Source organism: Alligator mississippiensis, chromosome 10 (genome assembly GCF_030867095.1).
Source record: "Alligator mississippiensis isolate rAllMis1 chromosome 10, rAllMis1, whole genome shotgun sequence".
NCBI lineage: Eukaryota > Metazoa > Chordata > Crocodylia > Alligatoridae > Alligator > Alligator mississippiensis.
In genome coordinates this window covers 77818431-77845801 of record NC_081833.1, presented here as the reverse complement: position 1 = coordinate 77845801, position 27371 = coordinate 77818431, and the positions used below count along the sequence as shown (strand labels likewise).

The 27371-nt window shown below is 49.5% G+C and overlaps 1 long non-coding RNA gene across 35 annotated transcripts in view; it reads right to left on the bottom strand.

The window, feature by feature from the left end:
• Nucleotides 1-1683: 1683 nt before the first annotated feature.
• Nucleotides 1684-27371, bottom strand: part of LOC132243625 (uncharacterized) — a 60953-nt gene continuing 35265 nt past the window's right edge. For 25 of the 35 annotated variants that reach the window (XR_009455340.1, XR_009455339.1, XR_009455341.1 and 22 more), the window contains 8 exons: nucleotides 14119-14209; nucleotides 13862-13916; nucleotides 13114-13220; nucleotides 12920-13008; nucleotides 12574-12637; nucleotides 11680-12445; nucleotides 10703-10782; nucleotides 1684-10497 (listed from right to left, as the gene is read on the bottom strand). This is a non-coding gene — a long non-coding RNA (uncharacterized LOC132243625). Of the gene's footprint in view, nucleotides 10498-10702; nucleotides 10783-11679; nucleotides 12446-12573; nucleotides 12638-12757; nucleotides 13009-13093; nucleotides 13221-13861; nucleotides 13917-14118; nucleotides 14210-27371 lie in introns of all 35 variants that reach the window. The other 10 variants (XR_009455354.1, XR_009455355.1, XR_009455348.1 and 7 more) reach the window with 9 other exon arrangements.

Genomic DNA, 27371 nt, shown 5'->3' with positions numbered 1-27371 from the left:
AGAGCTGTGTTTTATTAAACTGCAATATGCCAGGACCCAGGTTTTCAGCTCCCTGCACGTTCCTTCGGGCAGCCCTGAGAAGCACCCCTGAACTTTCACTATCCATTTTCTACTTCGGGAACAGCTTTGTATCTTTTGAAAAAGTATCTATCTAACCAAGGGCATAGAGTAGGTTGTTTAGGCAGGGGGAGATCGCTTGTTGCTTAGTTGCTAATTGCTGGCCTCCTAGTAGGAAAAGCTGTATCAACAAAGTCGGGGGAAAGTTGGAAGGGGGGTTACTTGCGGGGAGTTGGAAAGGGGGGTTGCTTGCTAGGCTGGCTGAATACCAGGTGCTACATGAGCAAATTACCTATTAGGAAGCCCAGTTCAGCTGGCTAGGGGTAGTCTGTACCTAGGGGGCGAAGTGCGCATGGACCAAAAGAGGCAACCTCTAGTGACTGTACAGTGTGTAAGGCTAGAAGAGGCTATATAAGGCTGATACCCACTTGGGTGGGTGTGCTTCCTTTGCAAACGATTGCCAAGCTCTGCTTTCTGTGCAGAAATAAAGATTAAGTTGGATCCTTCACCCCTCTGTCTTTACTGCCACAAGCGCACCAGGCATGAACTCACTGTCCTTTGGGGACAACAGCCCATGCATGTGCATGCACGCACACAAGCACGCGCACACACACACACACACACCAGCATTCAGGCCCCACCAGAGGGAAAGTATCAGACAAGGCTGCAGGCAGGCATGCATGGGATCCGAGGCAAAAATGTGCAGCCAAAGGGCGGGGACAGGGAGCAGAACAGAGCCCCAGGCAGCTCGATGGGCAAGGGGGGACTCCCAAGCACAGCACGCGGCACAAGACCCCCGCATGTATATGCCAGGCAGGCACAGATGCAGGCTGGCAGCTGCAAGTGCACTGCTCCCCACCCTGCACCACACCCGGGACAGGAGATCCGAAACAGAGCCCGGGGGCGCCAGTCAGCTCGGGGCTCCGCGACCCGCTGCACGCCCCCCCCCACGGCCGGGACCCGCCGGGAGAGCGAAGCAAGTGGAGCCGGGTGCTCCGGCCGCCGGGAGCGCCCCCAGCAGCCTGCACGACCGTCACCTGGGCAGCACGGGAGACGCGCGGGGCCACCGGCGACCCCGGGTCTCCCCCCACTGCACAGCGAGTGGCCACGAGCCGGGGCGGGACACGCGCGGAGCCGCGATCTGCTCCCGCCCCGGCCCCGGGGCTCTCCCCACGCGCCCCGCGCAGCTTCCGGCCCCGCCGCCGCACCCACCGGGGGGGGGGGCCTCACTTCCCCCCCACCCAAACTTACCGCACGGAGCCGCTCCCCACCGCCGCCCGCTTGCACGTGGCCGAGTCACGTGACACCCCCCCCAGCCCCATGCAGCCATGCGCAGGAATCCGAGCTCTTCTCGCAGCGCCCGGAAAACCCGGACGGGGGGGAGGGAGCAGCCGGGATGGACCGGGGCGAGCACCGGCAACACAGCCTCCGCCCTCGGCCACAGGGCCCGCTTCGGCCCACGACCCCTCCCCCCCTCGAGGACCCAGGGCCCAGCCACGGGGATCGCCCCTGCCCGGACCCGTGCGACCCCCCTGGCCGCGCACAGGACACGAGCACCCAGCCCTGCCCCTGCCCCCCACGAGAAAAGTAATAAATACAAAAAGTAAATAAACTCAATGCAGCACGTGCCAAAACCATTTCTCCTTTATTTTATTTTTCCAGGCTGGCCCACAAGTTCCTCTACATGTTACATACAAAAAGCTCAGTAGACAGGAGGTGAGCAAACAGCCATGTACAAAACAAACCACCAGGAAAAAAACATTGCCAGCCTCACAACAAACAACACAAGGACACACACAAACATCACCAAACAAAGCAAACAAGCAAGGGAGCAGAGCACGATCCCACCACACCCAGGCAGCTTCGCACCCCTCTCACCCAACTAAGCACACACCAAGGCACAACTCAGACCCCACACATCCTCCTGGCACCTCTTCCACCTCACAGTCAGAGTGATGGGCAAGTTTGTCTTTCTTGTGAACAGTATACTATAGAAAACTATTTAATTTCAGGGTAATTTAGATTATTACATAGTATTAGCTTCGTAGCTAAACACTAGGCATGACCTGTGGCCTAGCAGTTTTCCTGACCACAAGACAGAATGATCTCTAAGCCAACTATTTTCTTATGTCAAGTGCCCTAACCATTTTGTTAGAAAAAAGCAGAAATTAAGTCTGTGTACTGGGTACCAGCTGCAGCTAGAAGTCAGATAAGATAAGGCGGGGGGGGGGCGGGCCCTGAGGGAAGAAGATGGTACAGCGGAGTACAGGATAACAGATTGCAATGTGTAAGATAACACTAACTTTTTTCCTCTGCAAAAGTACTGAGATTTGTAATGCACCATGTAAGGAGATGATTACCATAAGTATTGCATATTCAATAACCTTGTAGTTCCTTTCTTAGAAAATGTATATAAGACAGCCTCACCCTTAAGTCAAGGCCATTTTACCTCTTTGCTGTTTTATGGTCTGTACTCGAGTAGATAAACTGCAGTTACCCCTTCACCCCTGTTGTCTGGTCTCTAAGCCAGCTACACAACGAACACCAGGGAGTTTTCTCCCACATCAGCCCAGCACCCAGGCTCTTCATAACTACTTCTGCTTCTAACCCCTTCTCCACAGGAGCCATCACCTTGGCTGCACCCTCCTCACACTCCCCCCCCCCCCAAAAAAAAACACAACGACCAGCAACACCACACAGGCCCAAGAGGCACTGCAAGGCAGGGGCCTTGGACGCACGAGAGGGTGGTTAAGCTGACGGGGAGGGGGGTGCTTCCCAGTTGTGCCTCTGTTGCACAAACGGCTAGTTTCGTGTTTCTGGAGGCTTTTTCCATATACCTCAAGAGAGAGTTATACACACTTAGCCTGGATCCATTACAAGTATGTTTGCTTGCAAACAGATCGACAACGGAGCTCAAAGCTCAGTCATGTTGACCCCTAGCCATGCCCGACGATACATTTTTATACCTCTCCTGAACAAGATTCCATTGTGCCAATCTGTCATTTGCTACAGTTTTCTGCAAAGTTTATGTGCAAAGCAGGCAGTAACTAATCTGTGTTCCCACAGGAGTCAGCCTTATCGTGAAGCAAGCATTGTTCAGACTGTTCTCTCCCTCTAACACGACCCCCCCCCCCCCCTCCTGGCCCCGCAGTGATTGGGGAGAGAGAAGAAGAAACAATTTGCAGTTTACAGTTTTCAGCTGAGAAGCCTTTTGTGTAGTCAGATGATACATTTTTGCAATACCTCCACTAGGGGCAACAACAAAACAAAGCTGAGTAACAGACGGCTCTGCTTTCCCCATGAGAGAAATTGTCTGGCCAGGCTCCCAATCTCGTAAGGGAACACCTGCAGACTCTCTTAACCCTAACGGGGCTCATATCCCAGCTGAGACTCCAATAAGCAGGAGACGAGGGTGTGGTCTTTTCAGTTTATTTGGCTGAAGGTCCCCTGTCCTCGTAAGGGCAGAGAGACCCCAACTGCAACTCAACGCATATTTATGAACTTTGGTTACATAAGCCTTTCCCATAACACATGCGCAAAACCCAGCAGAAAATTGCTAAAATGGCATGACTTTGCTCACCCTGCATGGTTGGGCCCAATCACCTTGCTTGTCCGCCAAGATTGACATATCAGCAGCAATCTTAGTGCAAGGTTGCATCAGCCAGCATTGATCCAAGGTCATACAGAGGTCACATTAATTTTCTAACAATATTTTCTAACCCCTTCCAAAGAGAGAGCTCGAGCTTATGGCTCAGAAACCTTCAACATCCTCCTTCCTGCTGTGGTGGGAGAAAACTCCCAGGAGTTTGTTGTCTAGCTGCAATAGAAACCAAGCAACGCAGGTAAAGATTTACTGCCGTTTATTTCCCCCCTTACAGCCACAGGCCTATGGCCTGCTGGCCATTTCCCAGGTTTGCATAATATTGAGATTAATTACTTTTTGCTTAACTCAAACTACACAGGCTCTAATTACAGCAATTATTAGGATAATAACCAAGAAAATTCCTAATCCCCATAAAATGTATTCTAAGATATACCTTCTCCACATTCCTAAAGTTGAGGCAATCCCTTCTATTACTGACCAACTTCGCAAAGAGTTTACCTGTCGTGCTGTGTCTCGAATTGTTTCTACTGCAGCAGTTATGTTGTCAGAGTGGTCAGGAATATAGGTGCAGCAGGGTCCTCCTGTGATTAAAGCACATACCCCTCCTTCTCTAGCTAACAAATAGTCTAAAGCTAACTGATTTTCTAAAGTCATAGCATGGTTGCAAGAAGCCTGGTCTTGCACTAATTCAATGCCCTCTGCTGTGCTATTGGCAATAAGTTCTAATGCACGTGCTAGTTGATTGATGCGGTAGTATGAGGATCTCTGGGGCAAGGTACTGAACCGTCTCTGTAAATGGTATAGTTAACATACGATCAACTTGGCTTTGCAAAGGAGCTGTATATGCAAGACGTGAAACAGCCGTGACTCCAAGCCCGTTTTATTAGGGGTGGAGCATCGGATGGAACCTTCCATACATTGCCATACATAAGGACGCTGCAAGGAACTGCAGAGAGCAGACACATTCCAGGGGATGTAACCTTTCTTTTCAGCTTCTTTAGCCCCCACTGCAGTATTGTTAGGCCAGATTAAGTGTGTGGCATTAATGGTTAGTTTACAACCTGGTTGCCATCCTAAAAATCTCTTTTCCTATTCCACGAGGATTTTCCCAACACACCTGGGCAGATAACATGATGTCTGAAAGTACTCTCTAAAATAAGGGTTGTCCTGCCAGGTACTTATTCCAGCTCTATCCGTATCAACCCACTCTGGATTAGAAAAAATCCCTTCCCAAGAGATTAAAGGATAGGGTGGAAAGTTAGTAGAAGGAGGCTGTGTACCACATATCCAACCATTAGACAAATTTTAGGGCCTGTGCTATAGCTATAGTGGAAATCAGGTAAGTATTATCTTTCCACTGGTCTTCCTGTTCTGTATCGCTTTCCCATAAATAGCCGTGGTGTTTTATGCATCAAGAGCAATAATCCTGTTAGGATAGCCCGGGTGAAATGCCATTATTAACTTATAACCTTCCCTGCGTCCACAGTGAAATACAAACACAAAGGATAACAAGAAAGATAATACAAAGCAAGCTTAATACACGTATCATTTCTATTAAGGAGTCTGAACGGTCCACGATTCTCCGATTCTTTCTAGCTACAAAGGCGGAACAGCAGCTGACCGGTCATTACTTGCCGATACCAGGTTTGAGGCGACCGCGATGAATCCGGCCCTCTTTCTCGGCGATTTTCACAGCAGCGTGTATAGTAAGAAGAACTTGGTACGGACCTGCCCACACTTGGGCCAAGGCGGTTTTTCGCCGATGTTGTTTTACCCAAACTCAGCGTCCTGATTGATAGGGGTGAAGGTTACAGTCCAGGGGTACCGGCTGAACCAAAGCAGCTGACCTGTATAAACACTAGAGAGACTCCTGTAAGGATAAAACATAACTAATTAAAGCTTCATCTCCACCGAGTAAGCTAACATGCAGATTTTCCCATCTCTTATATAACAGGAGCATGACCAAACAACAGCTCATAGGGGTACAAGGTTGAGAGGCCATTTGAGTTTTGTTCTTATAGCGAACAGCACCCTTGGTAAAGCATCTGACCATTTCAATTTGGTTTAGGAGCAGATCTTTCCTAAAAGGGATTTTATACTCCGATTCATACTCTCTACCTGACCCGAGGACTGAGGGCGATAGGGTGCGTGGAAGTATGTTATTATTCCAAAAACTCTGTAAACTTCTTTTAAAACAGTTTCTGTAAAGTGAGTTCCTCGGTCAGAGTTTATTCCTCCTGGAATGCCAAAATGTGGGATGATTTCTTTTAATACGGGTTTGGCTACTGCTACTGAATCCGCTTCTCGAGTGGGGAAAGCTTCTGGCCATCCTGTTACTTGATCTACCACTACTAGGCAGTCCTTGAAATTTCCAGCTTTGAGCAAATCCATGTCGTTTTTCAAAGGGTAAATAGGCCCACGGTCAGGCCCCTTGTAATTTTGTGTGTCCTCTGTATTTGTTGAAGGCTCTGCACTCTGAACATTGCAGAGTTATTCGGGCAGCTTCTAGATGTATACCTGGAGCAAACCAGGTGGAGAGGACCTGTTCTGCTATTTCTCCTTTTCCCGACTGGCTGCATCTGTGGGCATCCTGAGCCAGAGTTCGGAGCAAGGTGCGAGGAGCAATTGGTCTACCGTCTGGCACACGTCACACTGCATCCTTTCCTTGCGCAGCCTCCCACTTTTAGACCCATATAGATACTTCATCCGCTGGGACTTTGTCATAAATCACAGACAAGGGTGGAAGAACAACTTGAGATACAAGGAGACTTCCTTTAGTTTGTAGTGCAGCGGCTCTAGCTGCAGCATCTGCAAGATGCTTTCCTTTAGCAATGTCAGTATCTTCTCTGGAATGTCTGGCACAATGCATTACCGCTATTTCAGCTGGTAACACGACAGCCTCTAGCAGTTCTTGCACTTCGGTGGCATTGCTGATTACAGGATCAGAGGACATGATAAAACCTCTTTGTCGCCAGAACTCTCCTAGCACATGACAGATACCAAAAGCATATTTAGAGTCAGTATAGATAGTGACCCTGGAGGCTGTGGCCAATTTGCATGCTCATCGGAGTGCTGCTAGCTCAGCAGCCTGGGCGTTGGTCCCTGCTGGCAGAGGTTCTGCTGTAGTAGGAGAGCTTCCACTGAATGAGATACTTGAACCACAAGAGAGTGTCCTAACACTAAATCTTGAGCCTTTTGAACTAGCACGGCGGCAGCAGCAACTCCTCTAAGACAAGGACTGCTGCCCTTGCTACAGGATCTAACTGAGCAGAATAGTATGCTATGGGACAATTAGAAACTCCCCATGGCTGAGTTAAGACACCTGAAGCAATGCCTTGATTCTCATGAGTAAATAGGGTGAAGGGTTTCTGGTCTGTAGTTTATAGAGTAGATTTCTTCCAAGGAGGTACATTGGAGTTCCTTCAGCTAATAGGAAAGCATGAATAGTGGTCAAGGGTCCTATCTGCACTTGTGTTTCAGTGCCACGGGGCACTTGCATATATTTTCCAATTACTCTCATAATCTTTTCAGATCCTGAGACTGCAATTCCCACCCTTTCTGGAGATTCTCCCAGTGAGGACAGATCTGCTCCTCTATCTATAAGACATTTATAAATTTTCCTGCTATTTGAAGTGGTACATAAGGGGATGAAGGGGCACAGGTATACTCAAAAGAGGAAGATTCCCCTAGATACATCATGTGGAAGAGCCGCCCCCTTATTTCACTGGGAGTCATCTATATCTTGTTGCAAACCCTGGACCCAGGGATCTGTAGGATCAGTGCTGGCAGCCCGGTTGTTTCCCTGGCTTCCCCCCTTTCTTCCTCCATTAGGGCCAAGTCCCTTACGGCGGTTTGGGCGTTCTCGTCTCCAATGCCCCAATTGTTTACAATAATTGCACACATCATTGGGGGCAGGTTGATTCATATCTACCCATGTGGGCTTGTGTGTGTGTCTGAATGTGAATGTCAGGGTACTTGCTTGTGTGCCACAGACACTTGGATTCTGTACATGTGTGCTAGACTGTGTGCGCGAGAGCACACATGCATGTGTCAGACACCTGGGTTCTGTGTGTGTGTGAGCATGCGCATGTGTCACAGGCACCTGGGCTCTGGGTGCGTGTGCGAGACTGAACATGCGTGCGTGCGAGGCTGCACATTTGTGTGCAAGTGTGTCACGGACACCTGTTGGGGCACATGTGTATGTTGCACTGTGTTTTGGGGTTCTGTGCCGGCGCATGTCTCTAAGGGACTCTGAGCAGGCGTGACTGCATGTGTGATGGGGGGTGTGCACATGTGATTACACGTGTACAAGAGCAGGTGTATGACCTGATTCAAAGGCTACCTAGTATGTCCTGCTATGGGACTGAAAGTAGGCTCCGAGGATGCACGTACAGACCCTGACACTCCTGTTACGGGAGGAGAGGAGCCTCATGGAGGGGTAAAAGGTGCCGGAAGGGCCATGGCCGAAGCGGCCAGGTTTATTACGGCCGGTCCCCTAGTCACCGGTGGTGGCATAGTGGGAGAATAAGAGGGAGGAGACACCGCAGACATTGTTGAGCTGCCAGAAGTAATCAGGTTGTTTTTTTTCTCTCAAGAATTAAATCCATCAAATCACACCAGAGATACCAATAATCCATTTGTCGGGGATCGGGTTCCTCTAGGAACCCCCTGAGGTACCTTCATTTATCTACGCTAAGGGATCCCAACACTGGCCACTGAAGTTCAGGGTTTTCATAAGTCTAGCCAGGCCAGACACTAGTGCATAAGGCTATAGCACGCTTCTTACTCAATTGGCCATGTCCAGATAACTTATTCCAGTTGCTTAACAATTCTCCAAGAGGACTACTAGCGGGAATTGACTGTTTCTGTCCCATCGTCACTCTTGGCAGATGTCCCTTTCCCGGATGACCTGATATACTATAAAGCTCCCCAAAAACCCTGCTTTCTTGGCTGCCCTAGACCTAACCAATCTGGAAAGGCAGGCTCTAGGATGCCTCAAACAGGTTGCAGGACTTATCCAGTTAAAAGGTCAGAAACAGAGACGGTTCCTCAGTGCGCGAACGGAGACATAAAATGCGCCACACAGATTTATCGGCTCAAAGGAGTCAAACGGGCAACTAACTAAAATTGCCTGTGTGCCCAGGTTTGAGGAACCGGAGAACAGACTGACCTATAACACATTAGACAAGACATACACAACATATAAAAGACCACACCATGCCAGTAAAATTGAAGGAGTCACTTTATCGTCCCGCCATGTCTGCAGCCTCAACCCAAGACTCCCATGGTGAACTCACCTCTGTTACGGCCGGCCGGAGGTTGGGTTTAGGCGGCAGCGGCAACGCGACGAGCTGGGTGCTCCTGGCTGGCTCGCCAAATTGTGAGAGAAATTGTCTGACCAGGCTCCCAATCTGGTAAGGGAACACCTGCAGACTCTCTTAACCCAAACAGGGCTCGTTTCCCAGCTGAGACTCCAATAAGCAGGAGACGAGGGTGTGGTCTTTTCAGTTTATTCGGCCAAAGGTCCCCCGTCCTCGTAAGGGCAGAGAGACCCCCGACTGCAACTCAACACATAGATGTATAAACTCTGGTTTCATAAGCTCCTTCATAACGCATGCGCAAAACTCAGAGGAAATCACCAAGATGGCTTGGCTTTGCTCACCCCGCACGGTTGGGCCCAATCACCTTGTTTGCCCGCCTATATTGACAGACCATGCCAATCTTACTGCAAGGTTGCATCAGCCAGCATTGACCAAAGGTCATACAAAGGTCACATTGATTTTCCAACAATATTTTCTAACATAAATAACAGTAACATGATGATATGTTAGCAAAAACTTGCACAGTACTAGATACTTCTTAAGGACACGATCACTGTACTTAGAACAATGGCTTCTTCCTCTTATCTTGTTCCTTGCTGCATCTGGTTTACAGCACACAGACACAGATTCACTTGCTGCATTTTACTCAGAAAATGGTCAACACAGTTAAAATGATTACTTAACATAAGCAAAGGCTTAGCTATCATTCTGCCTTGTGGTCAGCGGCATTGCTAGGCCACAGGTCATACCTTGTATTCAGCTGCAAAGCTAATACTTCTTAATAATCTATATTATTGTTAACCTAACAGTATGCTATCAGAAAACTATTTTATTTCAGGGTAATAACAAACATGCTCACCCCACTGCTCAGGGACCAAACCGGACAACCGCCCCGCCCCAGCCAAACACACACTGCTACGACAGGCTCCCAGCCCTGCAGGACACTGTAAACATGGCAGCCAGGCAGAATAAAACCCATTGCTCTGACCCGGCAGAACCAGCACCCCAACACCAACAAGAACCCTGCACAAGCAGGTCCAAAACCTCCAACCCCCCAGCACTGCAATTCTCAACCTCACTAGCACAGAAGCCACAGAGGCAGCCCGGGCCCCGCACCCGGCCAGCCCTCCTGCTTCCATGCTAGCTGGCTCCAGCATTGCCGTGCTCAACAGTTGGAAGGTCTGGGCCTGCTTGGCCAGCAGTTCCTGCGAGTGTCTGGGTGCTGGTCCAACTGCAGGGTCACAGGAATGGATTTCACCTCTGGTCACCCTAGGTCCACCCACAGCACAGACAAACTGACCCAAACATACTACTTCCACAACCCCTGGCTCCAGGATCATAAAGCTGAGGACACTCCCAATCCCACCCCACACCCCCACGCAGAATCCCAATACAGAAGGGACATTCCACATAGCGGGCAACATCCTGCCGGTCCGTGTCTGTCATCCAACCCCGGCCCACAGCTCTCCCACGATGCAGTCCTCTCACCTACTTGCCTCCATGCAGGCCAGGACCCTAACAAGAACACAGAACACACTTTCAGCACAAGGGAAGCAAGGCAAGCACTACACACACCGCGCATCCCAACACCACCAGCCACTGGGCTCTGGCAATTTGTTCCACTCGCAGCCAGGAAGCCGCCTCGACAAGCCAACTGCAGGCTCCGCCACGCAGCCGCTACCAAGAGGCTCCAGCCCCAAGAGTCAAATGCACGCCGTACGTGGCCACACGGCTCCTTTTCCAGGCCTCCAGTCATTGCAGCCCATCCTCTTCACCACACGGGGAGCAGCAGTCCAACATCTACAGACACAGAGGGGAAAAAAAAGAAAACCCCTCAAATATAAATGCAAAGCTAGATGCATCAAAAGACAAGGAAACCCTGCCCCCCCCCCACACCAACAAAAATGCCCATGCAAAAAGCTCCCCGCAAAACAGGAACAACGCCCCACACGGCTCACACCACAAGTCTCCCAGCTCTGACTGGCACAGCCACAGGACTGCACGCAAGGCGACTCCAAGTAACCTCCCAATTCCTCCAACGTGCCCACGGCACCAGGTCTGGGGATCTTCACCGTGAACCCAACACCTCATCCCACACCACAGGAGCCAGCAAAGCAACACACAGCTACACCCTCCCTTCCCCAAAACAATAATACATCTATTAACACTTGCAGAGCACTGAGATTACAGCACCCCCCACACCACACAGCAACCCACATGCCCACCAAGGAGACACAAAGCATTAAGACCCCTCTGAACTTCCCCCCCAATTAAGAGGGCAGAACTTCAGCACCACAGAAAAGTCCCCTCCTTTCAGTCCGGCAAAGAGCAAACACAGGCAGCAGTGAATTCAGGCACAGCGAACAAAGATGAGACAGGCAGAAACCAGACAAACCAATTCCCACAACTGCAAAAGGCCCTCTCGCAACAGCAACAGCCACGCCAACACAAACCCAATCGTCTGACCCAAAACAACCTAGAAGAGCAAGACCAACACCCAAGTGCCACAGGCAAGCACAGTCTGACAAGCCTAAATACACCCTGTGGCCAACAGCAGGAGCGTACAACCCTTCCTTCTACAGGACCGTCACCAGCACCACCGAGGGAGGCCAAGAGATGCTCCCCCCAAGCCCGCTCAAATCCACCTCCCAACTTCCACGGACCAAATGTCTCGCACCGCTCCGATTCAGATCTCACCTATCGCAGGCTCCACGCAGCAAGGCTTCCAGCCCAGGGCCACCACACGGGCAGAAGTCTCACGCCGGGCAACCGCAAAGCAAATGCGCCGACATCCATTTCTTTCACCAGCTTCCTCAGGTCACAGGCGCTGGGGTCTCCACCTCTTCTTCCCGATGCCCACTTAGGAGCCTCGAGCCTCAGCCAGATTACTCCCGTACATGTCACCAAAACAAAAATAAATTAGGAAAAGTCACGCGGCACACGGGACTCACAGCCCTGAGGGCAAAAGCAACCCCCGAGAATCCAAAGGCGATACCCCCACTCAGGCTAAACAGGGCACACAGGGTGCAGTCAGACCCCTCCCCAAGGTGGAAACCATTTTAGGTGGCAGGAAAAAACCCACCACAGCCTTCCCTCCAGTCCTGACAAGAGCAGAAAAAGAACAAGTGCTGCAGACATTTTGCAAAGAGGTAGAGAGACACCAGTGAAACCCCCAGGCACACAGGACACAGCACTGTTCCCAAGACTGAAGGGACGCCCGTAGCAACAGCAAGTCAGGGGCACGAATGCAAACCCAGAGCTCACCCTCAACACACCCCAGAGAGGGGCCAGGCCTGCACCCCAAGTGCCAGGGATGAGCCCGGATCAAACGCCCCACAAGCTCCTTAGACATCCGTCGTTTCTCCTATACGTGGAGTGCGACAGACTCGGACCGGCCGGCCCAGCCCTACACCACATTTCACAGCAGCCCTGGCCAAAAAAGCCTCCCGCTCGAATTGTTGCCCTGGAAGCAAAAAGCTCAGGAGGCTATCGCAAACCAGGGCCGTCCTACCCCACCCACACCGCCCCCAAACAACATACAGCCACCACCCGACCCCCTCCCCACAAACCACTCCCCCATCCCTTTTCTACCTCCATCCTGCGTGTGTGCTGTACCACTCTCCTGGCTCACATACTTCACGCCTGACCAAGGCCTCTGGGACAGGGGAAAAACCACACGTACCTTGTCAGCCCAAAACACGGATGATAAATAGGTGCAAAGCAAAACGTAGGCGGAAGGTCCTCCCCAAGCCCCAGGCAGATGCAGCCAACCCACCTCACCCACAGACTCATAGCTCACAAAGGCTTCCCTTGGGCCTGCCTGGGCAGGGTGTTCAACATCCAACACGAGGAAACATCTACTTCACAGCAACCAGACCGTTTGCAGGACACGGCCACCACAGAGAACACCTCATCATCACCAACATCTACTGCTCACCACAGCCATCTTTGTGGTGCTCCTTCTCCAGCCCTCAGCGTGTCACTGCCCGTGCCCCGCTCCTCACGACAGAGCTACAGCGCAGGCACCTGCGAACGTGCACAAGTAAAACCTCACCAAAATGTGCCAAAGCAAAACCAGGCAGCAACAGCTTCCCCCAAAGCAAGCTCTCACCCATCACATGCTCCACGCACCAACGACAGGCAGCTCCACAGTTCATGACTTCAAGGTGTCTTCTCTTCTTCTGCCCAATGTGCACTTCTCCTCCCTGCCCCAAAAGTCTTCGTAAAAAGACCCCCCGCTGCAGATAAAGCAGCAATTACCACAAAACAGCACAACTCACAGGCCTCACAGCACTGGCAGCAGGGGCCCCTTCCACCCAAAACCAGCCTACTTAGCTCCCACAAAGTTGACAGGATGCAGTCAGACCCATCTCACAGCTCTCCCCTCCCAACTAAGGGAGGCCATTTAGATGTGCACACACAGGCCTCCCCCTTCACTTCTGGGAAGAGCAAAGAAAAGGACAGAAGAGACAGAGACAGAAATAGTGCGGTGATGTTGACACCAAGCCATCAGTGACACCCCCAGACAATTCCCAGAACTGAAGCAGGAAGCTGTGGTAATGGCATCAGCAAGGCAGACACCCAATCCTCTGCCCTGCTAGAGCCTAGACAGAGTCAAGATCTGCACCCATGCCACAAGCAAATCCTGCACAAAGGATTAGAAATCCCTCACACTGGAGGGAAGCGATTCCCGTTCTTTACACCGAGGCAACTGCGGGACTCCCAGGAACAACGGCACAGCCTTGCACCGGTACAGAGAGGGGCCACCCCTGGTGCTACAACCTCCTGCCAGAGCATCGCTGGCCCAGGAGTGTGAAGCTCAGTACGCCAGGGACTTGTCACCCCACCCCACCCCACCCCCCTTCCAGAACAAACACACCTTGCACCATCCTCTCTTCCTCCATCTTCCACCCTTCTCTGCAAGGACCAGGACCCTGCAAACAGAAATACATTCAACAGCCAGGGACTCCAACAACAGAAGCAAAGGCACAAAGCCACACAATGCAATCCCATCCCCTGGTCCACACCTCTGAGCTCTCCAAGGCTTGCCTCTGCTAGGACCACAGCAGAGCAGCCACAGCATATGCTGGAGACACCACCACAAAAAGGACCTTTTCTCTGACATGCAGTACTCACCACAGTCAGAAACATCTTGATCCATCTCCAGTCATCTACCCTACCTAGTCAATGCCCAACACCCAAGGCTGGGCTGGAGAAAAACAGAAACCTGAAAGATATAGAAAATCTTCAGCAAAACACAAAAAGGAATACATGGAGGCAACTGGCAGATTAGAGAGAAGTCCCACGCTGCTCCAAGTAAGCACTCACCCACCTACCACAGGGACCACAGATGCACAGGGATCCAGCCAAGACACACCACAAAGCCAGAGGCCACAAACCAGACACTGACCGCACCTCCTCCAGCACTTCTGGGACGCTTCACCCTCTTCCCACAGTCTGGTGCACATCATCGTCCTCAGAAACCTCAGGACAAACACCAAACAAACCCTCCGCCCGCAACAGAGAAGCTGTTACTGCCATCGGCGCAACGCACACACCTCACTACTAGCACCCGCGGCCCTCCCGCCCAGGGCTCCGACACCAGCCTGCTTTACCCCGCAGCGCAGACAGACCCTTCTCCGGGATTCCCCCTTCCTAGCAGGGGATTCTGTTTGCACCTGCCAACGCAGCCCTCCCGCCCTCGCTTCTGAGAATGACCAAACAAAACACCCCGGTGATTTCACTAACAAACGTAACGGGACAGACACGCACGTGCAGACACGCAAGCAGCAAACATTGTTCCCAGCACCGAAGGGGAGCCTGTGGCAATAGCAACATCCAAGCAGAGACGGACCCAATCCTCTACCTTAGCACAATCTAGGTAGGGGCAAAAAAATGGACAGCCCCGTGTCAAAAGTAAATCCACTACAAGTCCAAAAACTCCCTACACAAAGACAGAGGCTTTCCTCAAGCACAGCAAGACACAACACCCCAGCTGGACCCACCAGCACCAGAATCACAAATCAGACCCCCAAGGTGCCCGCCCCGCATACTAGACAAACTGACCGGCAAGCACGAAGCTTCAGACACCATCCCACACAGGGGCCTCACACACAACTCACCAGCACAGGCCTCCCACACAAACTGCCAACACACCTCTGCCTGCTTCAACCTCCACCGGCATAGCTTGGCTCCACTCCCTGAACCAGCATTCGCTTGCATCCACGCAAGCCGCAACCCTACAAGGCACAGAACGGACCGTAACCCCAAGAGACACAACCAAACACAAGACAGGACCCATTGGAGAGCTTTGAGGTGGGGGCTGGGTGCGTGCAGTGGGGATTCTCCCAAGGCAGGCCTGGCCAGGGTGCTCCCCATCCAGCCGTAGCAAAGGGCTCAGCCCCAACAGCCACTCACCACACCTGGCATCACACTATTCCTTCTCCACCCCTCCCTCATCCTGCTCACCATCCTCTGCACACAGGGGACACGGGCACCGCCTGAGGGCACACAGGAAACTTCACTACCAAACAGAAGGGCACACCGCAACCGACTGCCTGACCGGAAGACAATCCCACGCCGCTACGAGTAACGTCTTACCTGCTGCAGGCTCTGTCCACGCACACAGCTCCACCCGACAGGCAAAGGCCTCGCTCAAAGAGAACCAGAAGTGACGACAGGGACACAGCCGCCAACTTCTTCCTCCTCCTTCTGCATGGTGGTGGCACTAGGTCACTTCACCTCTACCTGATCTCTTCCCCGCTCAGCATCCAGATATTTGCATCACCCCCCAAACAACAAGCAAGTACTACACGAAACAGTATTCACATCTCAGTACTAAGGAGAGAGATGCACCCGCCCCGGTCTCCAAAAGCAGCACACAGCCACCACCCCCACACAAGGCACAGAGCGTACAAGCAAACCCCTCCCAAAGGAGGGGACCAATTTACATGCAAACACTCCCATCCTTCTGGGAAGAGCAAAGAAAGAACAAAAAGTGCTGCTGTGATTTTCAACATCAAAGCAGAAAGAAACACCAGTGACACACCCAGAGAGACAACACAGAGTACAGCTCCCAGAACTGAAGGGAGGCCGGTGGCAGCAGCAACACACAGGCAGAGACTGGCACCCCCCCCCACCCCCGAGCCAAACATCACCAGAGCAAACCAGCCACTCCACCCCGCTACTCTAAACCAAACCAATATTCAGCACCCTGTTCCCCCATCTTCCATCACTACAGCACAACATGCCCTCACATCCTTCTCCCCCACAAGATCAAAGCCACTAGAAATCAAACAAAACCCTCATCACCCCAAACAGGGGACACAAGGCAACCTAGTCAGAGCCAAGGTAAGCTCCTCTCCAAACCTCCAGCACCACAACCCACTACCTGAGCTCTCAAACGCTTGCTTCTGGCCAGCCTGAGCTGGATATTCACAGGCAATCAAAAACCCACCTAGCTTACACAGGGCACAGCCACCACAGGAGAGCCCTCATCTCCAACAGGCACTGCTCACCACAGCCACAACCATGCTGCTCCTTATCCAGGCATCCTCACAGCCAGAAGACAGAGTGGGGACACACCACCTGCACAGGTACACGCACAAAACCTCCTGGAAACGTGAAAGAACAAGCGTGCAAAACGTGACAAAGCAGGAAGACAAATACATCGCGCTGCTCCAAGGGCTCCACCTCCCACACACTCCAGCCAGGTGACACCGTAGAGGTAGAGGCCTCGCACCGTGCCAAATCGGGAAATCATAACAGGGCTGCCCACTGTGGGTCTCTTCACCGGGTGAGCGTGATCCCCTACCCTCCATTGATGCTGACTTCATGAAGGAACATCTTGAGAAGCTGGATACCTTCGAGTCAGCCGGCCCTGACAATCTTCACCCCAGGGTACTCGAGGAGCTGGCGAGCATCATAGCCCAGCCTCTAGCACGGATCTTTGACAACTCTTGGCGCTCTGGTGTCGTGCCCGAAGACTGGAAGAAGGCCAATGTGGTGCCTATCTTCAAGAAAGGGAGGAAAGTGGATCCGGCTAACTATAGGCCCATCAGCCTGACTTCTATCCCGGGGAAGATCTTAGAAAAGTTAATTAAAGAGGCCATCCTTAACAGACTGGCCGACGCCAACGTCTTAAGGGATAGCCAGCACGGGTTTGTTGCGGGTAGGTCTTGCTTGACCAATCTCATTTCCTTCTACGACCAGGTGACCTATCACCTGGACAAGGGAGAAGAGATTGACGTCATATATCTTGACTTCAAAAAAGCCTTTGATCTGTGTGGAATCAGAAAAAATATATGCCTTAAACTTTGATTATTTTAGTTATAAGATGACATAACCGCTTTGTGTAGAATTGCTGGCTCAGTACAGTAAAACAGATAAGGGCAAGTGTTTGTTCTTTGTAACTCTTTTATAAAAGTTTCGCTCACCGCGGCCTTGAAGGTAAAAAAAAAAAAGTATGTACAAAGTAGATTTCCAGATGCAAGAAGGAGGTTTGTGAACTAACCCTACCTCCCCCATAATTCCCATCCTGATGACAGCAAAGAAATAATGAAATAATATTATAGCCGCTTTTCATGCTAATTTCACTATATGATCACGTGAGTTGTAAGCGACTGTTAAAAAATATATAAGCCTCCTGATTTTGCTCTTGGGGGGGACCCCTTCCAAGTGCTTAAAAAATCCATGTCACTTTGAAACTCCCCCTACAGCTATAGTTTCTTTTGAATAAAAGCTTCTGCTGACCTGACCCAAAAATACTCTGTGTGTGTTTCCACGACAATTCCTGGTGCCGTGACTCGGATCCATAACACAGGCTGAGAAAAGAGGACCGCAGGCTACCCCCCCCCCGAACCCTGAGGCGCCAAACTTGAGAGGTAAGAGACCTAATTCAAAATCTCTATTGGGGTTTCGGAGGAGGACTGCCTGTAGGCTCCCAACTTGGCCGTGGTAACTGGATCTGAACCTTATTAAAACAGGTCAGTCTGAACCTTACTGCCGGCTAAAATTTTCTGTCTGATAAAGGATCCCATTTTGTGTCTGATAACGTACGTTTTAGGGAGAAACTGTTTGAGGCACCTTCATCCAACAACACATCGGGCTTGTAGTTAATTAACTAAGGCGATGTGGGGTAGGAGGTCTGGCTGACTAAATAAATGTACGTGTGCGTGTGTATTTAAAAATATGAGCCACTGACCAGGACTGAGACTACGGTTGGGTTCAGCCACCCCAATTCTGCCTGACAGGGCAGTTTTAAAAGCAAGGGGACCCAACTGGAACCTCGTGACCCAGTGGACAGGGCGTCTGAGTGATTTTGTCTTTTCCAAACCCCTCGTCCCAGTAGCTTCTGCCGAAAGCAGGAGTGAAAGGATCCCTCTAGTGTTTCCCTCCCCATTTCCATTTTATGAGCCGGTGTCGGGTCAGAAGCCTTTTGTCTGGACAATAAAAAACTGCGGGACAAGGCACTGAGCGGCCCGGACATCCTAAATAAGCCTCTCCTACGTCTCCCTGCGTGACTGAAAATGGAAACAAGTCAGTCTAAACAGGTTCCTGTCCCCCCTAAGGGGACTCCGGTGTACTTTATGTACACACACTATTCTCCCGAGACTTGCAAGTACCTGGATAAATAAAACTGATATACTAGAGATGATCCTGTGAAACATTTTCCACAGAAAAAAACATTTGATCAGGATAAAATAGTACACTTGAGAGGGGCGTTAGAGTCCCGTGGATCCAAAACACCACAAAACCAGTGGGACGCGTTCTTTTATTGGTATGATAAAATGTCCAAAAGGCGGACAGAATCTCAAACTAGGAGCCTAAAAGACTCTCAAGAAAAATTAAAACAGCAGTTAAAAGCTGTCCGGGAAAAATTGGCTGCTCCCCCAAATTACACGGTGGCCACCGCTCCGATGTATCCAGCATTGCCCGGGGCGCCCCCACCACCGGAGCCAGCAGAGGATATCCTTGACCTTTGTTCGAACCCTGCTCTCCTGGGACTCCCACATCAGCAACAACCGGTTCAACATCAGGCTGCAACCCAGGCTAGTGACCCATTAGCTGAAGCTCCTTCAGTAAATCCATCCACGGACCTTAATAGTCCGGACTCATCCACCATATCTGCCACTCAATCATCACCAGTGTGGCAATTTACTCCTGGGTCACAACCCACCACAGGTGTATTTAGAAGAATGGGAATAGGCATGGAAAGATCTCCCATCAATCTGAGATCCCGAACTGCACAAGTTTACCCCCTAAGACAAATGCCAGGCATTGGCACCGATGGACAAAATATAGTAACTGTGCATGCACCCTGGACTCCAGGTGATCTCTACAATTTAACTCAAAAGTTCCCAAAAATCAGGGAAGACCCAGAAAAATTTCAGGAAGAATTGCAGACTGTTATAAATTGTTATAATCCAACATGGGCTGACATTAATCAGCTCATGCGATCCATTTTGCCCAAGGAGACTATGCTACGTCTGTACGCTGCCTGTACTTGGCCAGATCAAAACCCAGGGATTGCCCAAGACTTTATTGACAAGAGAAATGCTTTGGTTCAGGCAGTTCTCACAATTTGCCCAAAAAAGGCAGACTGGACCAAAATAAATACCTGTAAACAAAACAAAAATGAACACCCCAGTGACTATTTAGAACGCCTCAAACAGGCATTTAAACGATACTAAGGAATGGATAACCCAGTCGGAAATGCTAAACAAGCAATAGTGGCAGCATTCATCCAGGGACTTAACCCTAAAATTGCTGAGAAAATTCAAACAGTAATTATTGGCTGGGAAACTAAAGATTTGACTGAAGTCCTTGCTGCGGCTAACCATTTTCATAACAAATTGGAACGGTCTAAAGACAGTGCCGAGTTTAAGTTAATGGCCTTACAGATTTCTCAGTTGCAGGGTCCAGGTAGAGGAAGGGGACGAGGACGGGGAAGGGGAGGCCCGGGTAGATTCAGGGGAAGAGATAAATCCTTGAGCACACAAAACCCAGGCTATGGGAACCAATGTCATTATTGCAAGCAAGAAGGACATTGGAAATCAGAATGCCCCAACCGCCCCGGGCCAAGGACCCAGACCCCAGCCCCCACCTCCACTTCCTGTCAATTTTCCCAGTGTTGAATAGGACAGCCTGAGGGACAGTGACATCATTGCTCCTCTGCTTGCTACTGACCAATCTGGTCCGTTTGTTGAATGCCTTATTTCCGGTAAACCTGTCTCCTGTCTTGTCGACACCGGAGCGTCCCGCTCCACGCTAAAGGCTGCTGAGTTTCCTTTTCTACCTTATTCTCCTGAAACCGTAAATGCTGTCGGTATAGGCGGACAACCTATCCCACATCCCGTCTCTAAACCTGTCTCCATCTCTATTGGCCCTTTGTCTAAAAATCATGCCTTTCTTCTTAGCCCCTGTGCACCTGTCAACCTTCTTGATAAGGATTTGCTGTGTAAACTGGGATGCGTGATTTATTGTAGCCCAGATGGTGTTTACCTTGAGGTACCGGAACATAGAAAAACCGAGCTTGTGGCTTTGCTAACCCAGGAGTACTCTGATTCCGACACTTCCTTCTTGCAAGAGGAACTGTTGGCACGAGTACCTCCACAGCTGTGGTCCACCCATGCTAATGAAGTGGGGCACATGCTGAGTGCTGAACCAGTGCGTATCATCCTGAACCCTGCCAAGCCACTTCCTCGTGTCCCACAGTACCCCATCTCAAAGGAAGCTGAGGAAGGGATCAAGCCTGTCGTTTCCTCACTCCTTGAGCAAGGGATTATTGTCCCAATAAGCTCCCCTTGCAACACACCTATCCTACCTGTCAAAAAACCTGGTAAAGATACGTATCGCTTTGTGCAAGATCTTCGAGCTGTAAATGCCGCTGTGTTACCCGCTTTCCCCGTGGTCCCTAACCCTGCCACTATTCTTTCCTGTATCCCTTCAGATGCTACATATTTCACAGTAGTGAATCTTTGTTCTGCTTTTTTCTCTATCCCCATTCATAAGGATAGCCAGTATCTGTTTGCATTTACTTATCAAGGATTTCAATATACCTGGACAAGACTCCCTCAGGGATATACAGAGTCCCCAACCCTGTTCTCCCAGATCCTAAAAAAAGATTTGGATCCTATCACGTTCAAAGGGGGGTCCACCCTTGTTCAGTACGTTGATGATCTATTGTTAGCCTCACCCACTTTAGAGGCCTGTGAGCAAGATACTTTGACACTCCTCACAGCTTTAGCTCAGAAAGGCCACAAGGCCTCAAAATCTAAATTGCAGCTCTGCAAGTCTAAGGTACATTATTGAGGGCATGGTATCTCAGCAGGAGAACGACACCTTTCCCCTAGTAGAGTTGAAGCTATCCTCAACATTCCCAAACCTATGACTAAAAAACAGATGAGGGGATTCTTAGGTGCAACGGGTTATTATAGACAGTGGATCCTGGGTTATGCTGCTTTCGCAAAACCCTTGCAAGCATTCACTCATGATACCACCCCGGAACCCCTCCCTTGGACTCCTAAAGCCGAACAAACATTTGTGATCCTTAAGCAAGCCCTCACTCTTGCTCCTGCTCTTGGACTTCCTAATTATAAAAAACCCTTTACCTTGTTTTGTCATGAATGGGAAGGAATCGCTTTAGGAGTACTCACTCAGCTGCATGGTGAAAAGCATCGCCCAATTGCATATTACAGCTCTGCCCTTGATCCCGTAGCTGCGGGACTTCCTCCTTGCCTCCGTTCAGTTGCAGCTGCTGCCTTGTTGGTTGAAAAGGCAGATTCTCTAGTTTTGGGACACTCTTTAACCGTTGCAGTTCCACATGCTGTGATGGCCCTTCTGCTCAAGGGCAAAACTCAGCACATTTCCAATTCCCGTCTTACTAAATATGAGAAACTTCTACTGTCAGCTGCAAATGTAACCTTAAATCGCTGTTCAATTCTAAATCCTGCGTCACTTCTGCCTATTGCCTCTGATGGTGAGCCTCATGATTGCCTGTCTATCACAACTCAATTGTTAACCCCTCGAACTGACCTCAAGGACATTCCTATCCCGAACTCTGACCTTGTTTTGTTTGTTGATGGTTCCCATCTTAAAAATGATGCAGGCAAATTAGTTGCGGGATATGCAGTATGCACTCAGTATGCTGTTTTAAAAGCCTATTCTTTACCCCAAGCTCGTTCTGCTCAAGTTGCTAAACTCATTGCTTTAACACGTGCTTGCATTCTTACAAAAAATCAAACCACAACCATTTATACTGACTCTAAGTATGCTTTTGGTGTTGTTCATGATTTTGGACAAATCTGGAAACAAAGAGGGTTCCTCACTTCATCAGGGACCCAAATCAGTCATGGTTGTTATATAAAAGCGCTCTTAGAAGCTGTTCAATTGCCTCTTGCTATTGCTATTGTTAAATGTAAAGCTCATGAGAAACCCTTTGATGATGTCACACGAAAAAATGATCTGGCAGACCGTTCTGCCAGAAATGCGGCCCTTTCTGGCCCACAGGCTCCTAACTCTGTTTTTGTTTGTTTTTCAGCAGACCAGTCTCCTTTGGCTAGCCTTTCAAGTCTGGCCCTTCTTCAAAATCAGGCCCCAAAAAAGAAAATAAATGACTGGCTGCGTGCAGGATGTTCACTGCACCCCGACTCTCTCTGGCGCTCCCCGGACGGCCGCCTGGTGGCGCCTAGAGAGCTTTTGCCACATCTTGCTCGTTTAACCCACTCTGTGGCCCATACGAGCAAAGGAGAAATGATTGCTACAGTACAAAGAAATTGGTTTGCCCCAAATTTTCCTTCCATGGCACAACAGTACTGTAGCTCCTGTCCCATCTGCTTAGCTCACAACATTGGGCAACGGGTAAAAACGACACCCGCAGCCCATCCCCCTCCATGGGGACCGTTTGTAAATCTACAAATTGATTTTATGCAGCTACCTAAGTGCTGTTCTTATGAATACATTCTTGTTATTATTGATGTGTTCTCTGGATGGGTAAAAGCCTACCCATGCGTACGTGCTGATTCCATCACTGTAGCAAAAAAATTGCTCAAAGAATTCATCCCTAGATTTGGATTGCCCCTCACAATAGATAGTGACCGTGGCACCCATTTCACAGGACAGATAGTAAAAAACATCTGCCAAGCACTCAACATACAGCAACACCTACACTGTAGTTATCATCCACAGTCAAGTGGTGCTATAAAACATAAAAACTCTGATTTAAAAACGCGCATTTCAAAGATTTGTGCTGAAACAGGCCTCAAATGGCCTGATGCACTGCCCATTGCTCTTATACACATTAAAAACACTGTTAACAGAAAACATGGCCTAACCCCTTATAAAATACTCATGGCACGACCCATGAGGATGCCAGCTACACCACCTGTTGCCCCTCACCAAACAGACCTACAATTAACTGATGAAACTGTACTAAATTATTACAAGGCATTAATGAAGTATGCCAGGTCTATTCATTCACAGGTCCAAGAAGCCTTACCTCAACCACCGGATGTTCCCTGTCACAACCTCGAACCAGGGGATTGGATCTACGTAAAGGTCTATCAACGAAAAAACGCACTTCAACCCAGATGGAAAGAACCTTTCCAGGTACTTCTAAACACTAATTCTGCTGTTCGTTGCCAAAGTCACCAAACGTAGACTCACGCCTCACACTGCAAGAAGATATCACCTCCGTTAAACCCCAAAGCAGCTGTATTCCAACCAAGGTTGGGATCTTTCCCTGAGGCCAAGGACAAAGACCCTCAGGACCTCACTCAGGCAAGTGAGGAGCATCAGGGTACAAGTGCTAATAACCTCTCCCCTGCACCCAACACCTCAGCCCAGCCGGATTCATCAGTTAAAAAACGAAGATATCATCTTCGGCCTCAAAGAAAATAAGCGCTCCCATTCGGAAGATCACCACCTCGATCAAGACCAAGAGCCGACATTATCAGTCCTTTAGGTAACTTGAGCCCAGAGGACGAAGAAAGACTTTGGCTGCCATCCTGGGTTTGGCTGGTAGTATTCTTTTTCTTACTGGTGCTGGTTATGTTTGTTATTAAGATTCTTTGTCCCTCCTATATCTAAAAATGGCACTGATATCCTTATATATCACACTTGGATATCTCAGTATCACCCAAGGGGGGTGGAAAAAAAATTTATATTTGCAGATCTCCCATGCGGTGGCTCAAGCTGAAAATAAAAGTGACTGCTGGATATGCTCTCACGGCCCAGCACACCTACACCAAAGAATCCCAATGATCGGAGTACCAATATCCCTCCAACAATGGGGAACAATAAACGGCGGCTTCGTTAGACACTACTCGTTAGCTGCCCATCGGTCCGCTCCTAAAAAATGGACGGCCACCCCTGCTAACTGGATAATCTCCCCAAGAATAAAGGCGCCTTTCTGTTACAGATCCAACAACACCGGAGCTTATAATAAAGCCACACCTGTAGGACACTACCCTCATTGCCTAACTACTCTAGATTATAGCCCTAGTAGCACCAGTAAAATCCTGTTAGATAACGTACCCTCTCTCAATTGTACAGGATTCATGGTCTACAACTTTTCTAAAGAACCTCATGTTATTCTCATTGCAAACAGATCAAAATTTTACATTCACTCCAATTTTACTTCTTATAATATATCTCGGTCCAGCAGGATAGCAGCTAAATGTGGACCGTCCTATACGATGCATATCAATCAAAAGTGCCGGATAGGGCACAACAACTGTCAAGATTTAAATACCCTTTCTGCCCCAGGCCTTTACTGGCTCTGCGGAAACAGGGCTCATAAAATCTTGCCCTGGAATTGGGTGGGGGCATGCACTCTTGGACGTGTTATCCCTGGTTTCGAAATGCATAATGCAATATATCTGGAACAAATAAAAAATTTCAACCATCACATGAAAAGGGCGGTTAACCCCTTAGCTACCAGAAACACAGGGTTCCATCGATTTATAAAAAACCTTCATACCGTGGCTTAAAATAAAAAAATTGAAACTAGCCATAATTAACATTTCAGCCACAATAGAAGCTATGAAAAATACCACTGCGGATGCAATTCAGGCTCTACAAAAAGAGATCTCCCAGATCTCACAAGTAACTATACAATACCGCATAGCCCTAGATTACCTATTGGTATCCCAGGGAGGAGTATATGCCTTAGTAAACTCCACCTGTTGTGTCTATGTCAATCAGGACATGCGAATCAAAACTGACATTCGCAAAATCCGAAATCAGTTAAGGGTCCTACATCAAGTGGCCTCAGAAAATACTGACTGGGGTCTAAAAAAAATGTGGTCTTGGCTAACCTCCTGGCTCCCAGATTTCGGGGCCCTTGACAAAAAAATCCTATATGAAATATTGTTTGTCTTGATAGTTCTGATAATGTTCTATGTCTTAATGCAACTGATCCTCTGCTGCATAAAAGCCAGCAGGGGAAGCTTTAGCAATACAAAAAAACCCACAGCAGAGTCTAAAATAATGGTGTTACAAATGTGTGAGCAGATTAAAAAAAAACATAAAAGGCTGCATGATAAAATAGAGGGGCTCATAAAAATAAAAATTTAAGGCTAAAGTGAGACTAAATAGTCTCAAAGGGGGGGGCTGTGGAATCAGAAAAAAATATATGCCTTAAACTTTGATTATTTTAGTTATAAGATGACATAACCGCTTTGTGTAGAATTGCTGGCTCAGTACAGTAAAACAGATAAGGGCAAGTGTTTGTTCTTTGTAACTCTTCTACAAATGCTTCGCTCACAGCGGCCTTGAAGGTAAAAAAAAAAAAGTATGTACAAAGTAGATTTCCAGGTGCAAGAAGGAGGTTTGTGAACTAACCCTACCTCCCCCATAATTCCCATCCTGATAACAGCAAAGAAATAATGAAATAATATTATAGCCGCTTTTCTTGCTAATTTCACTATATGATCACGTGAGTTGTAAGCGACTGTTAAAAAATATATAAGCCTCCTGATTTTGCTCTTGGGGGGGGACCCCCTTCCAAGTGCTTAAAAAATCCATGTCACTTTGAAACTCCCCCTACAGCTATAGTTTCTTTTGAATAAAAGCTTCTGCTGACCTGACCCAAAAATAGTCTGTGTGTGTTTCCACGACATCTGGTTTCCCATGATCGCCTCTGGCCAATTGTCACCTTGGGTCCTCCAGGATCCACTGGATGGAAAATTGTCTCCGTGGTCGGACCCAGAGGGTAGTAATTGATGGAAGTCACTCATCGTGGTGTCCTGTGACCAGTGGGGTCCCCCAAGGCTCTGTCCTTGGATCCATACTGTTCAACATCTTCATTAACGATGCGGACACTGGAGTCAGAAGCGGGCCGGCCAAGTTCGCCGACGACACCAAACTTTGGGGCAAAGCATCCACACCAGAAGACAGGCGGGCGATCCAGGCTGACCTGGACAGGCTCAGCAAGTGGGCGGACGATAATCTGATGGTGTTCAACGCCGATAAATGCAAGGTTCTCCACCTTGGGAAGAAAAACCTGCAGCATCCTTATAGGCTCAACAGTGCTACGTTGGCTAGCACTATGGAAGAAAGAGACTTGGGGGTCATCATTGACCACAAGATGAACATGAGCCTGCAGTGCGATGCTGCGGCTAGCAAAGCGACCAAAACGCTGGCTTGCATCCACAGATGCTTCTCAAGCAAATCCCGGGACGTCATTCTCCCCTTATACTTGGCCCTGGCGAGGCCGCAGCTAGAGTACTGCGTCCAGTTTTGGGCTCCACAATTCAAAAAGGATGTGGAGAAGCTTGAGAGAGTCCAGAGAAGAGCCACGCGCATGATCAGAGCTCAGGGAAGCAGACCCTACGACTACAGGCTGAGCGCCCTCGGGCTCTTTAGCCTGGAAAAGCGCAGGCTCAGGGGTGATCTGGTGGCCACCTATAAGTTTATCGGGGGTGACCACCAGTATCTGGGGGAACGTTTGTTCACCAGAGCGCCCCAAGGGATGACGACTAGGTCGAATGGTCATAAACTACGACAAGACCGTTTCGGGCTGCACATAAGGAAGAATTTCTCTACTGTCCGAGCCCCCAAGGTCTGGAATAGCCTGCCGCCGGAGGCGGTTCAAGTGCCTACACTGAACACCTTTAAGAGCAAACTGGATGCTCATCTTGCTGGGATCCTATGACCCCAGCTGACGTCCTGCCCTTTGGGCAGGGGGCTGGACTCGATGATCTTCCGAGGTCCCTTCCAGCCCGAATGTCTATGAAATCTATGAAATCTTCCCAGTGGCTGCTTCATAGGCCTGCAACCTTCACAAGATGGCTCCTCCACACACGTAAGGAAAAGGCAATTGGCACTATCGACAACTCCAAGGCTTCGCGGCACTGGGGACAAGGGCCGCTCCCTGCCGAGACGCCGCA